The sequence below is a fragment of the Macrosteles quadrilineatus genome, unplaced genomic scaffold, assembly GCF_028750875.1.
Source record: "Macrosteles quadrilineatus isolate MER2022 unplaced genomic scaffold, UCM_ALF_1.0 Scaffold_5__1_contigs__length_97177068, whole genome shotgun sequence".
Classification (NCBI taxonomy): Eukaryota; Metazoa; Arthropoda; class Insecta; order Hemiptera; family Cicadellidae; genus Macrosteles; species Macrosteles quadrilineatus.
Genome location: NW_026542598.1, coordinates 66,912,825 through 66,932,068, shown reverse-complemented (window position 1 = coordinate 66,932,068; position 19,244 = coordinate 66,912,825).

Below are 19,244 nucleotides of genomic sequence, written 5' to 3'. Positions count from 1 at the left end.
GTCACAAACTGCTGCTTTCCAAAATCTAGAGTTTTATTTTACAAATTTATGTTTTGTGTAGGCCTATTATTCACATCTAAACTTTCACATTTATAATATTAGTAAACTGGAAAACTAGTCTTGTCACTAATATGTATATTAACATGTTCCTTACATATATTTATTGAATAGTATTGGTAAGATATTTTTGTTGTTACCTTGATTGTCTAGACTCTTTCTGATTCGTTTATACAGATGGTTTGGATATCAATTAAAATTTCGTTTATCTACTTCCATTTTGTTTTCACACAATATTTGAATTAATTTACAATAGTCTATAACTCTATTTTATATACTTAATAACCCCAAGTTTTCTTTTACTTGAATGTATCGTTTGAATTCTATTGAAAACACAGTAAACGTCGGTGAAACTTTAGTAAATCTTTTAGGAAAACAAAGACGAGACAATTGCAAGACTATAAACAGAACGACAAGCAGTGGACGACCCGCAGGGCAAGATAGATAGGACAAGCTTCTCCACACAAACACGTCCCAATAATACACTCGAATACTCTCAAAACAGCCCGAGATACTGCTTAAGTATCATGAAAAACACGTGTTCTGTAGTAATGATACACCAAGGACTTCGTTTTTCTTTATATTACTCTTTCGATTTTTCTAGAGTCAGTTGATAAACCAACACTTTTTTTAGACAGCAATACTGATGAAAAAAGTACATTTTCGGTGTGGAGGGTTTGAGATAATTCTATCTTATGTTTAAAATCTACTATGTATACAACAATACTTGATACATATGGGAACCCAGTGTATCTAGTGTATCCCAGTGTGTGTAGCGGTTTTATCAGCCAGCCAATAGGGTTACTTGTCCGATAAAGCCAATGGCATAATGTAAAAAGGTACAGCATTCAAGAAAAAGTGCTAACGATTCTATTTTTGCCAACTGAACTCACTGCTGCTACGATGTAAGTCCTTCTTGTTTAGCTAGTAGCCATCAGATAACCCGATCATTTCAAAAAATTGATCTTATCTAACTTATCTTATCCAGCCTAGAAAACCACGGTTTCAAGTGGCTTAAAACTATTTTAAATTTGCTGAGACAGTATTGATAAAAAACGTGGATCTACTTTTTAAGCGATGTTTTTAAACATTAACCCATCGTGTATAAGGAGACTGAGTCAAAAACACCTTCAATAATCACACCTTCTACTCATAAAAGTATTAGAAACACCATCTTTACTAAGAAGGTGTTCTACTAGAAAGTCCAATGCTACGAAGGTTCTGGCCTTGTAAAATATGAATAACTATCGCAACCTTTCAAAATGTATCTATTAAAATGGTAACTACCTGTTATTCTTGTAGATATTTTATCATGGGTTTTAAAGTCTTTCATACAGCTAAAAGTAGTTCAAAATAACAAGATTTGAGCCCGGGACCTCCAAAATCGTGACCCTACGCTTTACCACTAGACGTGAGTGAAGTTTTATAAGGTGGCACAGTAAATAATCTTTAGCCAAAAGAACGGTGTAATATCTTGGAAGGAATGTGACACAGGCAACGTCTCAATATTGGATGATAGAAAACGCTTTTCTCGCATAATTTAGGGATAACTTGGAGGTGTAAATTTAAAGACATTTGATCTTCAAAAGCGTTTCTTTAGGATTCGTGAATTTACAAGCAAAATAATTTACATAATGGAAACTGTAAGAGATATTTTGTTTCATGTTTAATTCCTTGTTTTAATAACAAGCCACAAATATTTATTACGTTTTATCATCCTAAGCAGTTAAAAAATCCTGGAAAGTGTATTATGTTCACGAATGAAAAGAAGTTTTCAATAAAATTCACGAACTCATTCTATTACGTTGTCGAAGTTTAAAAATGACAACTTTATAAACAACTTATTTTAGAGCGTACTTTAATCTAAAGTTTGACATTCTGTGCTAATGTAATGCATAACAAGTTTGAGTTAGACGTGTTGTCAGTCACAGACAATTTGCATCACCACGTGTATGATTGGGTCTGTCATGCGAGTGAATATCAATTTAAACCATGAAACCTAGTAATTTACATATTGATTGTATTAACTTCTATGATTTTATATACTTTTTACAGATAATTATTTTCCCCCCATATTGAAGTACTTACTATTATTTTTATCAAACGATTTTTTTACCGATTGGTTATAGTAGATTTTCTTTTATATTCTGGATTGAATAACTAGGCTATTACCGTAAGTTTCATAGTAATTCCTATGCTTGTGACCGATTTACTTTGTCATCTTCATGTCCCCAGAGACCAAAAATACCATTGAAATATCATCCGATTTAGATGTAATCTGGTACAATACAGATGTAAACGTGTAAAATTACGTTTATTTGAAAGAGCTCACGAACCACCATGATCGTACCAAGAAAACGGAGTTTATTAATAGGGGTTTTTATGGTAAAACGGGGGTTCCAATTTTTTTTCCATCATTTTAGCATCCTGTAGAGCTTAGAAAACAAATTATTTAATATCCTGATGTGTTTTTTTTACTCTATATATTTACGAATAAATTTACAAAAGACTATAAATAAAAAGTTTCCACGTTATTCTTATGAAGAATACTTAAATATTTGTAGTAAGCCGATTTTAAATCCAACCATAGTGTATATATATTTGAATTTAATCTTTTATTTTATCTGATTTGAGAGATGGAACCACGAATTTCCACGAGATAGAATGAACCTACTAAAACTCCCCATATTATAAGCTGATATTAGAAGACTTAAAATATCCCCTGGGGATTATAATTGTTCAAATTTACTCGTACATTTTAAGTTGGCCAAAGTTAAAATGTTAAACTGTATGTAAATAACATTTCATACAGAACTAATACAAAATTATTAGTTTATTTGGTCCATTTAAAATCCTGTTTTCAATTATGTTGTTTGTTGTCCTTAAAGTACCTTTAAGGATGTAACGATTAAAGGATGTAAAACAGTCTATCACCTTATACAGTAGCTGCAATGTATATATGCACGTTAAATCTAATGTTAATATCTACAATCGTAGACAAAAGTTTTTAAATTGAAAATTTTGTAAACATAATAAGTATAACAATATTTGTCTTAAAGCATATCTTATAGTGCAAAAGATGTTTTAGTATAATTAACTATGTTTTAAAATGAAAATAACTATATGAAATGTGTGTAAGTCTCTTGTACGTACTAGATATAAACCATAGTTAGGAATAACGATAGTGTAGCATACAGTATACAGGCTCGGCAGCAGTATTATAAAGAGCGGGTGAAATGGTCTGAACATTTATAATGAGCGGGAGAAATGGCGCCGAGCCAGAAACCCGCCAGAAATGTATGCACTTTGTGTGGCTACATTATCTTGCTTTCTAAATGTTTCTGAGTATTCTAAACTGTACAGCCACAAAGTATGCGTGACATATGAAAGTAATATGAGTAACATACACCTATTTCGTTTGTTGGATTGTAGGATTCATTATGGCCTGATTCTGCAACTAAGACTATAAACCTTTTTCGAAAACTAATTACAATGCGTAGTGCAAACCTAATTATACAGTATAGTACAATTTTGGCGATTAATGTTCAATTTTTCTTTATGTTGACATTTGCTCCCACCTTGTTTTATGATGTGATACAAAACTGTTAAACATTTTCAGTGTGGTATTGAAAAAAACCGCCTTAATAAAATAACCTAATCAGAAGAAATTAATTACTCATTACTCCAGCCATGATAAAATATATTGAAATTGTACACTTTTGAAAATGTACACATGAATAGGTTGGCTGAACTAAATTAATTGGAAATCCTGTACACAAAAAAGACAGTAATAAATTATTTTGACCTAATGGGAAAGAATTTTAGTACTTCCCTAGCAATACATTGTTATATTGAGAGTGCTGTGTACTTAAATTGAAACTTCTAAGCCAATATTCTCGATGGAATAAAAAATACTGATGTACAACCCAGAATATCAAAATACCACTTAAGGCCTGTTAGGAATATTCCGATATTTTATGAACTAGATGTTATATTAGCTATTCGCCCTAAAGTCTTCGCAGTCCCTACTACTTCTCCGTTATTTGTATGTAAATAAAATATGTTAAATATAATTAACTAATTAGTTAACCATATCACATTTTATTTAGCATCTTTAGAAACTTCAACTTTAGTAGGAGCAGTATGGCTCAGGACAATGCCCGAACAATAAAGTGGCAAGTAGTAAAGTTAGAGAAGGAAACAAGAGAAGATTGTTTTCAGCTATGGAGTTTCATGTATGCTAGCTGGGTTTCAACATTGTCAACTATTCCACAACAAGATTTATATTGCCAATTATCTATTATTTTAAGATTTTTAAGGAATAACACTTATGCTGGTTTTTTTCTCATTTTGGTCTATTTGGATCACTTTCTACTATGGAGAAAATGAGAGAATACAGTTTAATTCTAATTTGTAATACCCAGCTAGTTAAAAGGTTGATTTTTTGGTTATTTTTTTAGATTATTTTAGTTATTTGTACTATTTCGTAGTACATATTATTCGAAACATCCTGGGGATATTATTTTAACGTGTAATAACAAATAAGTTTTATACTACAGTTATTACAAACTTCCAATATTTACTTGAGTACTACTCAAATAAATATCTCTATACATTTTGGAGGATAAATGTCAGTATTAAAAACTCTTACACATTGGAACAAATCTTTATTATTTAAAACACATTTGAAAATTTAAGTTTATAATTAGATTTTTTTATTTTTTTTTTACAGTTAAATTGAAGTTTGCTAAACAACGTGAAAATACCAATTCTATTCAAGATACCGACTGTTAAAACTTATTATTTTAAATATTTTTTTACTAAATGAACTCATTTTTATTTAGGCAAGATAGAAAGTTTTATTCATACTAAATAACATTTCTTTAGTGTTATAAATTCAATAAATATAAACACTTTGGCCAGTAAAAAAATACTACATATTATCATTTTATTTGACAATATATAATAAACATGAATTGTGTTTGATATTTTATGATAACATTTTGTTAAATTTACTTTTATTATATTTAATCGTTTATGTTATGCCAAATGAAATATTAAAATTCATACCAATCTTTTAACCATCCACTATTGAAATATTTAGTTTTTTTGTAAAATATAAATAATGAACAACACATTAGGTAACCATGCATTCAAAGTCAAAAGATGCACAGCCCTGATAATATTTTTATACCAAATATGTAAAATATAGTTTATGCATATGATACATTGTGTGGTAATATTTAATGCATTAACCGTGTTTGTACATAATTATATCTAAGTGTAAGTTAAAATGTCTTTTAAATCGTAATATAAAAATGTAATGTATTATACTAGTATTAAATGCTTCAACGTCTTCTGCCGTTAAATGATTGACTGTAATGTATTCAGAATAGTTTCAAGTATAAGATTTAATATTATGCACAGTTTAATGCTCTTTGTACTAGATAATCATGTACTGCATTAGTGTTAAGTGTAGTGTGAAGGTGTAAAGATTAATGCATGCATTTGAAATGTATCTATGTAAATCTATGTATCTAATGTATCTATGTATGAAATGTATCTATGAAATGTATCTATGTAAAGTGAATATGGGGATGCAATGTGTAAAGTAAGGGGTTGGTAATATGTGGGTGTAAAGCGGACGTGTAAAGTACAATGTGTAAGTGTTAACTGTATCTCTGGGAGACTCGGTGGTGATAAAGAGGCTATCGTGTAACGATCCTAGGGGACTGTATGTAGCTTAGAGGCTTCATGACAGTTTTGTTGCTGTGAGCCTACGTTCGATAGAGCAGTGTTATAAAACAAATTCATGAATGTTCATTGATATAAAATTATCGTTACTAATTTACCTTTTCAGTATTAGTTATATATGTGAAATGTCTTTTGTATGAGCTGTTTTAATATCACAGCTCCAAAATTACTGTACAATATATAATTCTATAAGACATCAATGTGATATTCGTAAAATCTATTATAATTGCACACAAGCAACGTAGAACCCAGTCAAGTTAGGGTATTTTAATATTATTACCTTAAAAATGTGGACAAACCTTCAATTTAAAATTATAAATTGTAGGACTACGTAGAACATTGTCTGGATAAGGAAAGTTCAGTCATTAAGGTTTGCAAAGTTTAATATAAATCTACACACCGTTATGAATACAAATTAGACTGCGAGAAAATACAATTTCTTAGATATCCTGTTTAGTTAATTTTCTGATTCAAAAGAACGTTTATTTTGACGAAAGAAGGATAGAGAGTAATTGGTTTGGTAATTGATAAATAGTTAATTGAATGGCGTTACGTGGTTGGAGATATATAAAACAGGTTATATAAATCATTCGATGTTTAGGCCTACCACCATATTTTTCATGATTATAAAACCATCATTGAATTTCACTGGTGAAAGTTAGTTAAAACATTTTTGTACAAACTAAATAATTGCTAATTTTTTTACGAGAAAAAATCTAATAGTCTTTAAAAACATTTAATTTTGTACATGTAAAGAATGCCAAATAATTTTTTTGTACTATTCACTAAATAAAGACAACAAAAATATATGAGAAATAAAACAAATTATTTGTTGTTATAGGTAATGAACACCTTCAACCTCGATTAAAATCATTTTAAACAACATCACTGAGAATAAGTGTTTAGAAAAAAACTTCTCCATATTAACAGTTGAGCCTAATTATCTGGAACATTCGTCTCTTTTTATAAGGGCGGAAAGTAAGTCCTATGTTTAGAACATTTTCGATTTTAGAAACTGTTTCAGGCCTCATTCTATAATATCATAGTAAGTATAAATCAAACTGAAGGGACAATTTGCCAGATATATGTGAATTTAAACTCTTGTAATCATAATTTTATAAGCAGCAAAATAATGTAATAATAAAAGACAACATTCATTTACGATTACAGTAACAAGCTTACTCGAGAAAACAATTTCCTTTCAAATAACAATTGCACGTTTGAAAAAGCTTAGTTTTGTTTATCTGCAAGTGGTAATATGCTTTTCTCAACAATTTTACTCTTTGATATTTTCTCATACTTTTAATACAAACCCTATTCATGTTTAATTGATTATTTATGTTATGAATAATGTAAGCTTATATAGATCGCTTATGTTATATACAGATAAAATGAAATTGCTACCAATACTATTTGATATTTTACACCTATTAAACATAATAAACATGGATTTTAAAGAATGTATAGCTATTACATGCCACTTTGATTAACACTACTTACCAGCTATAAGTAATGTTCATTTTAATACAAAACAAACAAGCTTAGCAAAGACAAGACAAGAGCGATACAAAGCTAACGATCCGTGACAACTGTCAACTCTAACAACTCGTAACACTCTCCGTAAAGATAGAATTTTTAAATAACTAAATAATAGCATTAGCTAAAAAAATATGTAAACTAACTTTCATTGAATAAAAGTAGTATGTTTTAAAATTTAAAATATCACACTATAATTTACAACGTATTACTCACCATGTCTAGTTCATTTTACTTGCGGTATAAATACTGACAAGAATTAGTGTTATCATTGTCAATAAATATTAACAAAAGAATTATAAATATGTTGTAAATTATTTTTACCTATGACAGTTTTTAAAGTAGCCGGTTCAGTTCAGTTCTTGAATTGAAAAGTTTCACATAACAGCATTGTTTACATTCAATAAGCAAATATTGGCTTCGTCATCCATATCCATTTAACGACGTCAACCTAAACTACGTGTTTTATGCAGTATATAAAGATAGTTTAGACTGCATTTCAAGTCATTGGCCCCTAAAAGGTTCAAATTTTTGTTAAATAAAAAATGGCTATGTCAAATGTTCTTAAAGGAATCATTTACCCTGTCTTGGCAAAATATATCGTTTATAGTAACTAAAATATTAAATGACCTCTTACTGGGAATTCATTCAAAAAGGCATGCTTATAAAAACAAAACACTTTGCTTTTATATGACCTGAAATCAGAGAACAACTGTGGGTCCTGTATTTTTATTACCTGTGAGGGATTACTTTGAAAGACCATATCCATTGAAAGCCCCTCAAGCGAAGCTAATAATAAGTTATCAAAGGGCTCACCTCACTTCGAAATAAAGTCAGTGACTTTGATGTATTTTTACTTTAATTAAAACATACAGATTGGAAATAAAATCCCGGTACGGTTAAATATTTCAAAAAGTTATATATAAAGCTTTCGAACCTGGTACACAGATACGATGCATTAAGGCTATTTGAACACATAATTCAAAGATGCGCAACCTCCTAGGGGGAACTAAGAGTCAGAAGTAAATCTTAAATGTAAGCATTGGTTGGCATACACATCAAATTAAAGGTTTTTGTTAGTAAAATAAAATTCCGCAAACCCAAACTCAAACGGACAACCGAATCGAAAATTACAGCGACTCATAGATGCATTACATTTGCATTGCTATTATTATGCTACCTCTTCATGGGGGGGGGGAGCGAACTTGTATAGTGTTTAGAGCGCGGGACTTCACTCCGTGAGGTCCCCAGTTCAAATGCCGTGAAATCTCCAATGAATTGTATCTAAGTGATAATGCCGCAACCCCGAGGTCTAGCCTGAAGTAATGTGAAAAACAATCCCAGGCTCGTTCCTAGTTTCCTAGGGAAAACACCCTCCTCAGTGGTGGTGCCCGGTAGAAGTTGGAAGAAAATCATAAACTTATGCATCGGTCGATATATACATCAAATTACAGGTCTTCATAAGTAGAATGTAAGACCACGAATTTGAGCTCAAAAGAACAACTGATTATAAATAGGATAAATGGCAGCCGATTACAGTTTAAAAATTGCAGAAAAAAATTAATTCTATCATTATTACTTATTGAAATATTTTACTTTCTCGGGACTTTTTTCCACCCAGTATAATTATTGATAACCATATTTTGGATTTTAAGAATATTCTGATGATTTGTGGTTTGGTTAAAAAGTATATAAATTAATTAGGTACTATTACTTTCAAATAAATTACGCATTCAAGACGCGTATAATAATTTATATTTCCCAAAGCAAAACATTTATCATGATGTGATTGTTTCTGAGCCTCGAGAAAATTACTATCATTCTTCCACAGAGCTATATGCTTTTTAAATTTTATCTTTACATATTTTAGAAAGCCTTTTTATTTGCACTTAAAATTAAGTTATAAAAACTAGCCTACATCCGTAATTACGATATTACTGCATATTGACCTATAGAAACCGGCAAAATATAATATTAAAATATATTAAAATTGGACATTTATAATAAATATAAGGAAGGACGATAGAACTTTGTATAACGTTTCCACAACTCGTTGGTTAAGCTATTCAGGATGCTGACATACTTTCAGCGACTATATTTCAGAGTCTAGTTTTGAAGATAACCTATCTTTTATTACTTCAATATCAATTTGGATTTCTTAACGTAAAGAAGTAAAACAATATTCAACGTTTGTAAGAAAAATATCTACTGGCAAAATTATTTTCTTAATAGAAAAATTTAGTTCCATAATTGTAGTTGGTGTTTACTTTAACTAATTTCTATGTATGTAAGGCCCCCATTTTGTTCTCTTGTTAAAAATCAGTTACTAAAAACTGCATGGGAAACTTATGAACTAAATTACGATTAAAAAATAAAGAAATTGCATAATAATTAACTAACTTTAATCTGTCGAAATATATTTTTGAATTGTGCAAAATATCATAAGGCCTACACCCCATAATCAAAACATTAGTAAAAAATATATTTTTAAAAATCTTGTTAATGGACCATATAAGATCTCTGAGTAAAATATTTGACAATGTAGACATTGAAGGTCAAAATGAGCGTACAAAGGTCTTAAGATAGATTACAAGCAAAGACATCCTTCTCATATGAATAATTTATTTATATGAGAAAAAATTATAAAAACTATTTATATATTTTATACAAATTTTATATTTTATAAAATATAAAAAACAAGTTGTTCAGTACTCGCACATACGAAAAATCCATCTTCCTCTCATCTATTTACATCTATTTGAAAATCAGGGTAATTGGAGGTAATTTCCATTTCAGAATAAAGTATAAAGATAATGATTTATTTTGAACAAATAAACATTATACAACGATTAGTTTTAGTTAAATATGCATTAGTGCATGCGTTAGTGCATTTAGTGAAATAGCTAAATAGCATTTAGTTAATCATTCTGTATTAGTGATTTGGCTAAATAATGGGAAAAGCTCACATTGTTTTAGGCAATCCTCTAAGAAAGAACACTTTTATATCCCTACGTGTTCAACCATGTGGATGTTTATAATGATCGTTTGAACAAGGAATCAGTAGGCATAATCTTGAAGAAAGAGAACAGACGACATGCAGTAAATCACATGGTCAACACGAGATGGCTTCAGCAGCCATGAATACAAATGGCGACCAATGAGGATCTGCAGACGGTAGACGTCAGTTACATAGAGTAATAACGTTTATCAATGCACTACGTTGTATATACACTGCTATTGATATATGATTAACTAGAAGTCGATATCAAATGTGTATATTTAAAATGTGTGATATTGTATTGCTTTATTGTGATGTAGTAGATGTATCTGTGTGTGTTTACAATATATTTTGAGTAAATAATTAAGCCTATGATGAGATTTTAGTCTCTTGTAATATTTTAGTAGTAAGATTGGGTGGGGTTTCACTGGATTAGTTCTTTAAACCTTCCTGACAGTTGAAGTTGCCTTTTAACATAAATAAAGGCAGTTATGACGGCCTTATTGTTCGTGAAATTGTATTCACGGATATAAAAAATACTGGAAATTAAAGCTGCCTTAGTTGGTAATCTTTTTCGATTGAACATACCCTGAAAATAATTGAAATTAGATACTTAATGTTTTCATACAAAACAACATCCCAATGACTTCTTAATAAACATACTTAATCATTCATCAAAACATACATACATACTTACAGCAAAACACAGGCTTCCTACTGAATGGAATACTAACGGACAGATTAGAACTTGCCAAATATTAATTACTCAATTCCAATCAGCCTGAAAGACAGATATCCAATAAAACCATTCAATGTGTTTCCATTAATCTGTTTAATTTGTTTCGTCCCATCTATTAATCGTGCTGCGTTTTGACATTGATGACGACAATATCAAATGGACAGCTTTATTTGGAATTAGTTGTAAAGCCTTGATTGGCATAAGTATCATTATGCAATAAAAGGAAGTGTAATTTGATACAATAAACAAATATATTTGTGTTTTATCTTACCAAATTTGTTTTTGTATTAAAAGTACAAACCGTGTTTAAATCCCATCTATTATGATATGATATAGAATTATAATAATATAGACCCTTATAATTCTTTAATTTTATAACAGACTTTATCGCGTCAATTAAGGTAATAAGATAGAATAATATCCCTGTTATGTGTTTATTAACAGTGTTTAAGAAACTCAACATGCAATTTAAGGTAATGGAAAGATTATGTAATAGTATAGACTATTTTGCAAGCCAGTCAGACCTCCAATAAAGACTTCGTCGAGTTACTATTTTATTTTCGAAATGCATCGATGCATGTTGACGAAGATGACGAAGATTGCATCGACAAACCATTCTTTAAGCTATGAAAAGACATTACACCATGATCTAGAATCAAAATTGCTACGACTTCAATAAATCTGGTTGACTGAAAAGCAATTCTGAGACGGATTCAGAGCAGCATTCAATTGGTCTTGGGCGTGAATAATGATTCTGAAATAACTAGATATGTTTAATTGTCAAACACATTTTATTACTTTGGATATGTTGAAATACGTATTTTACTCTAGTTACTTTTCGGCTGTCATAAACAGTCAATAACACCATCAACCGTAGCGGACTGTGCAAAGGACACCTTTTTGTACGAACGTGGGTAGAGTTTTGGTTTTGAATGCATCTACCCAAGACCCCACTACACTACTTACTTACGGAAAATAAATACAAATACGTCCAATAACACTTGAAACACATATACTCTTTATTTTTAGGACGATGCAGTAAATATATTATATGAAATGGTATAAGCAATGATCTATTTTGATTGGAAAATTAAATTATCATTAAACTCAATAGGCAAACTAATGTAAATATATGTTTCAGTTTTTAGACGATTTGGATTTACTTTCTGTAAATGTTATTACATTATTTATAACTTAATTACAGTAGGCCTATAAATTATTTTGAGTTTTACTTTTGACATTAAACGTAAACAACGCAATTCGTGTAGCAAAAATATAACATTGTAATCGGAAATTGAAGTAATATTTTCATTGAAGTCCTAAAATATAGCTATAAACACACCATTATAATTTCATTATAAAGATTGCTTATATTTAGGGTCTATAAATTTATCTTCGTATTTGGTTATTAGTGTGGTGATTAAATTTCTTACAATCCTAAATTACGTTTTTCATACACACGCTACTATATAAGCAGATGGTTTATTATTTTACAGTATCTTTATTGTTTTATTACTGTCAGACAAAATAACATGCTGTCACTCGTGATTCTTCCCATTTAATCTTTTCATCTTAGATATCTTTAATCTATATATTAGCATGACGTATAGGCTACGTGCGATTGCGATTTTTAAATGTATTTATTATATTCTAGAGTGACATATCAAAATTTATACACTGTAAATAAGAAAGACGGGTGATGAAAGTTCCGGCGAAATTCCGCAGAGTAACACTGGTAAGGCCAGTTTAAAACATTAAAGTACTCAACGAGGGGACTTCTCACTCATTTAAAATGGCTAAAAGTTTAAAAATCATAATATTGTATAATCCCGGGATCCCAGGATCGGCTGAGACGAATCCCGAAATCCCTGGATTGGATTGAAGGCCCAGGATTGAGACCCCTAGTTGTGTCCCAGGATGCAAAAGCAATTATACTACCTCAGTGCCAGTGTTCAGATTCCCGCCCGACGCTGCTAATCGTGAAAAATTGTTAAAATCAATTCATAGGTCTGATTTTCTCTTTTTCATAGGTCTGATTTATTCCAAGTATTTCAATGACAAATTAAACAAGAATAAGGCAAAAAAATAAAATGATAGTAAAAACTAAAAACTAAAAACAGCATTAAGAAAATGAAAACAGATAAAGTAAACCCCGAGCACAACTGAATTAAAAAGTACTGTAATAGCATTTCTACAGATAAATATTATATATGTATATTGACTTTAATATTTCTTTATTGATGTATTAACAACGGTAACATATACTGTATTGCTGTTAAGATTGAAATTTATGTTATTGACTAAATATAATGAGAAATAAAACGTTGAGTTATAATTATTTAGTGTTTCATAAAACAAAAATGTATTTGTTTAAATTAGTTCTACATAATTTATTTATCATAGGCCTACAAGATAACAAACTAATTTATAGCACAAAATGTTATAGAGGCAAATATGACTGTGATATAGTATTTTTTTAACCATCAAATATGAAAAACAAACAGTTATTACTAATATCACCCGTACAACGTCCTCAAGTGTTGTTTTATTATCAGATTTAAAAATATATGTTTATCATTGGAGATCCAAGAGTTACACCGATGCAATCGTCAGTTTATGCAGATTACAATGGTATATAATACATATATTTTACTAATTTATTTTGACGATCAGGGGCAGTTTTATCGAAGCGCGACACCAAACCCCGCTTTATCCCCGTGTATTGCTGGCGCTGAGTTTCGGCGACTTGTGTGACGTCACCGCGGCTTGACTCCGGCCTGTAGTGTAGTGGGGTCTTGATCTACCTCTAGGATAAATATTTTGTTTGTATGTGTTTTATAAGGAAACTTTGCTGTGGATTAAAATAATTTAATACTACAGGCTTAAAGTCACAATCATAAACAATCTGACAAAAAAATAAATGTAACCGGATAATGTGTGGATAGTTTGCAGTGTAACGTATAGGGCTCGGAAATATTTTGTGTCAGTCTGTGGGATATACTGCTTCCAATTTCCAACGTTAAAAAACTAGATGATTCCTGTATGGAAATAACATTAGAAAGCCATTGATGTATTAAGGAATATGCTGTGATATGGGAAAGTGCCAAGATCGTGTGATCGAACACAGTTTTTGGACTGGGGAGGTAGTTTTGTCCATGCATGTACAACATACATGTATGTGTCTAAGGAATACAAATTTTGACATAAAACATCAAAATTCGATCAAAATAACGATTCTTACAACGATTTCAACACTTTTTTGTGGTTTTCACGTATGTATCAACATTTGATTAAACAGAATAATTTTTCATCTTTGAGTAAAGACAAACCATCATAAGTCAGGTGAAGCTTAAATTTCCCAGAAAGCAGTTTACCCTAGCTGGTACATGACATACATAAAGATTAATAGCATCAGTGTTGTTTAGTAGTAGATTTAATATTCTGATCACGCGTTCTGTCTAAAGTTATCTAGGGCTAGTTATCTAAGTGTCTAGGGCTATTTATCTTTTCTTTATGCTTCAAAATTAAACAATTAGTCTTTGTAGTTTAAAGAAAGAACTTTAAAGAGGAAAAAAGTATTCTCAAAGCAAATAGGACCTACGTTTTCCAATATTAACAGTATAACATATTTCTGGCTGTTAGAAAGGGTTGTTAAATGAAAGCGTTGTTTGATTTGCTTACTTAAAACCTTATTGTCTTCAAAAATAGTAAACCATGTTTTATATTGTTATAATAAACATAAAATAGACATTTTGTGTACAAAACAGATTCCTAGGAACTTCTTCTAAACGATAAAATGGGAAAAGCCTTTAGGGTTTTGATGATGATGCTGTAATATGATAAACTGCCAGGAGTACGATCGAAAAATGTTTCATAGGCCTATCTTTTACGTGAAATATGACAAACCTTTTCCAACTGACACCATATCTTTTACTCTATTTTACATCCTACTTGTTCAAAAACTTAGACTTCCATTTTGGAGTTAATAAAGAATGTGAAGTATGTGTAAAGAGTATATGAAATACTTATTCGTCAAGACCAGGCCATTCTCCAATGATTTATTTAAACGTTTACACTTTTTTATTCAATATTTAGACCCCCAAACAAAAATATTCCTCTTTATTACACTGGAATTAAAACGTTATCTTGGAATCTTCATTTAGTAATTTAAACAAGTAAAATCTCAACTGGTTTTCTGTGTTTTTTTTTAATTCTTTTGATTAACATAAAAAGTTATATTTTTTCATTTTTACTTTATACACTTAATATGCAAAAGAAAATCATTTGTTTACTCAAGACATCCGGACTTGGAGACTTATTTTGGCCCACGAGCAAACATTAGTACTCATTTCTGTTGTGGTTTGATAAATTGGAGCTTTACGGAACAAATCTTATGTCAGTAAAATAATTAAATTGATCCTTTAAAATAAAAGTTTCAATTATTCAAAGGCAAGAAGTCGTTGAGCAGGGAGTGATTCCATGAATAGAAATGAAGCAATGACACCACCTTTAATGAGTCCAAGTGAGAGTGTACCATAAATTCTGTCCTGTCTTTGTTGTTTTACAATCAAATGATGAGTTGAATACATTCTTCTTTTTGCCAATTTTCTCAGAATCTACTCACGAGAAAATACGATAATTATTATGGATGTAGTTAAACAGGAGTCAAAAAGTAACATGAATATCGGCCAAAACTATGTTTAAAAATGCTTATCATGACAATCTTCCTTTTGTTGATCATATTGTAAATTCTCATTTCTTCAGTTCCACAAGCACTAATTGCCCAATTAATTACTTTCCTTTAAACGAGTGAGTATCATGGAGGAATGTTTTCCTCATAACGTAAACTATATTTATTGAATGATATTGTAGGTTACGTTTACGTCTTCGGTCTTTTACTATTGTAAAGGGTGACTAGTCTCAGGTCAAAGACCCATTTTCAAACCCGCATCGGACTATATTTAAAGACTGAAGACAGACAAAAGGTACGTAACATATCATATCATTCGTATAATCAGTTGAATACATACATACAGTTCGCATACATGTTTGTATTTATTTGTCTTAAATAATTTATTTTCAATAATATATTTAATTATTTCCACGCCGTACTATCTAAAAAAGTACATTCTACTAGGTTTATGTACTAAGAATATACAATAGAATAACGGAGTGGATTTCATATCGTCAATGCTCAAGGTGTAACAATTAATAAGTCTTCAGTCAGGAGTTCAGTAACGGATTACTACTTTGGAGTAAGTGTGGAAATTAATAATATGGCAAATTACCTTGATGAGGAAACCCTGATGTCTTAATTAAGTCTCTGACAATGCGTATGACTCCACTTAATTTCCTGAGATTAATGCCAAGACCTCTATAACATCTTAGACGTGTTAATTAGAGAAACGTAATTTGTAAAACTAAATAAATGATGTAACTCTAATCCTTACACGAGGAGCCAGAAAAAGTATAAAAAATTGTAAATCCACTGAATGTCCAACCAAATAACATAGTTTTGGTTTTTTGTAGCTTAATGGTTTGGCTTATACAAAGTATAATGTATCTTGTAGTCTTAGTAATATATTAACATCTAGTAAATTTACATTTTTAAACTCGTATTTTTTCTATTTGTAAGTTTGGAAAATGCTAATCTTATTGGTATTTTATAGGTGAAGGATTTTCCAAGGTATCGCAAACCATACATAAATTGGTAAAGGAAGCTTTTGGTTTGGATGCAAACACTAACATTTATTTTAATATACTACAATTATTTAAGAGGTAACCATTACTTACGCACTATCGACACACTATACACAACTCCAAATTCCAAACTTATATTTTATAAAAAAAAATAACTATCCAACAAAATTCATCAGATCAATACTTTAGACTGACTCAAAACTTAGTTTTGCGTTCGAAAAAACAATTTAAAACACTTGTCATTTTGCGTCGTATAAAATATCACCTCATGTCAATAAAACAGACTAACATAAAGATTTTGAACAGGTTACAACATTTTTAAGACTCCTAATAGCTGGGATTTTCATAATATCCGTTCCTTCAAACATGTCATGACGGGATCGATCTTGTTTGATTAACAAGCTACATCAGCTGTTTGATCAGTGATGCTAGAAATTACATGAAAACTTCACCGAGTTATCAAAACAACCCACTTCAGTTATATGAAGTACTGTTTTTCGGTTTCCAATTCAACTATTTTTAGTACTTTAAATCGTATATCTAAATTTTTAACAACCCATACAAATATTACCATTAAAAATGCATTTTTTTGTTTCATATAACAAATGTGTATGAAAATTTTGTCTATAAACCTATGAACTATTGCTTACATTTTATAAAGTTTATTTATAACAAAAAACTGTTAAAAGGGGTAAGGTAATGCAAGGATTTTTAAATTTTGTTTACGTAACTATCGCATGGAAATACACGTTTATTGTTGGGGTTAAATAAAGGCAGAATTTTAAAAAAAATGGTAAAATACTAGATATTATAAATAGTTTGATTTGAAATACATCTTGCTGATAGTCGTTTTATGTTTGCACCTAAAGCAAGAAAGCATGTCTTGTATAACGATACAAGCAATATAATACTAAGCAACAAGATGTATATTGAATAAAATAGTTGCAAACATTTTAGTTCTGACATTTTCGTTTTGTGTCAGAGAGATATTGATACTCCAGTTTTGCAATAGGGATAACCTGGTTCAAAACGTTCCTTCATGGAATGTGACAAATTTCTCAAATTCTACGTGACTTGATTTCTCCATAGAATTTACGAGACGAGGTGTTATTTGATAACACTGGTGTCAACTTGAACTATGTTTAATGCTTAATTGCCACGATTAGAAAATAACTGTGTTTTAAGGGGATTTAATCATTTGTATGACTGTATGAAAACACGTGCAAAGTTTTTTAGGTTTCAAACAATGTTGTAGACCACTTTTAAGTTAGTTTATATCTCACTCCACCGATTCTAGCCAATAATGACGAGCTGTCCAGAATCTAATTCTCTGAAATCTGAAAATATCACATTAAAAAAAAAATATCTATTTAAAACTATTGCAGTTGTGTTCATATATTTAGTTAAATAACATAAAGTGGGTTCAAAACTTGCTGTAAAATAATAATATAATGCCTGAAAGTTGTAGACTACCCATTGACCATACATCAAAAGTAAATCAGTAGTCTGTAAGTAAGTCTGTAGTCATTGTAAATCTGTACCACTTTTTTATATATAATATACAGGATACGTGTAATATTTGACAAAAAATAAACATTTATGGAAAGTCTACTGTATTTCCTTTTCTACATTATTGTAAATATTATTCAAAATGGTTGGAGTTATGATCCATGCATCCATTTTGCGATTAAATTGTTCTTAACGATTTATTAAAAATCTTTAGTCATAAACAATTCAAAAGTTTCTATTTTATTACGTCAAAGTTTTCTCATGACGTACGAGTTTTGTTATACATAAACGGCATACAATCCACAGAACAATTTAAACATCTATAACAGTTACTTTCTACTTCTATGAAAATAGTTATAGCTATAAAGGATGTAAAAGAATTATCCGCCTTAATGATAGTTGCAGAAAATTATGTAATCTAAAACATTAACAATGTTTTTCTACATTCTTCATAAGGCATGATGATATAGTAGTTTTTATATTATACTATTTGGTTTGTTATATACCCTTTATTATCTATCCTCTATTAACTGAGCTTTCTTTTCTCTTCTTTAATAAAGTTTCTCTGTTTTCCGTTTCTTGTTCATCGTTTTCCTTTTATACGTGTTTTATTAAAGCTACTCAGTTTTAGGTCTAACTTAAATAATACACCTCCAAAAACACAATGCAATATTTTTTTGTGTATAGTTGTATAAAATGTCAATAGCTTTTGACTTAAAATAAACTCGTTTAATAGTTATATTAGATCTAAAATGCATTTTATGGAAGTTCATTCTGGTAAATGTTTAAGATAATACAATTTTTTGTTAATTGAGGATTAATTGAAATATGTATATTTTTTCGGACTTTTAGAAACAGTGTATTGTGTTATTTAATAAATCACTATCTGAAGTTTAGGTTTATGTAGCAAGCCTGGAGAGAAGTTCGCTAATTTTCACCCCAATTAGCATC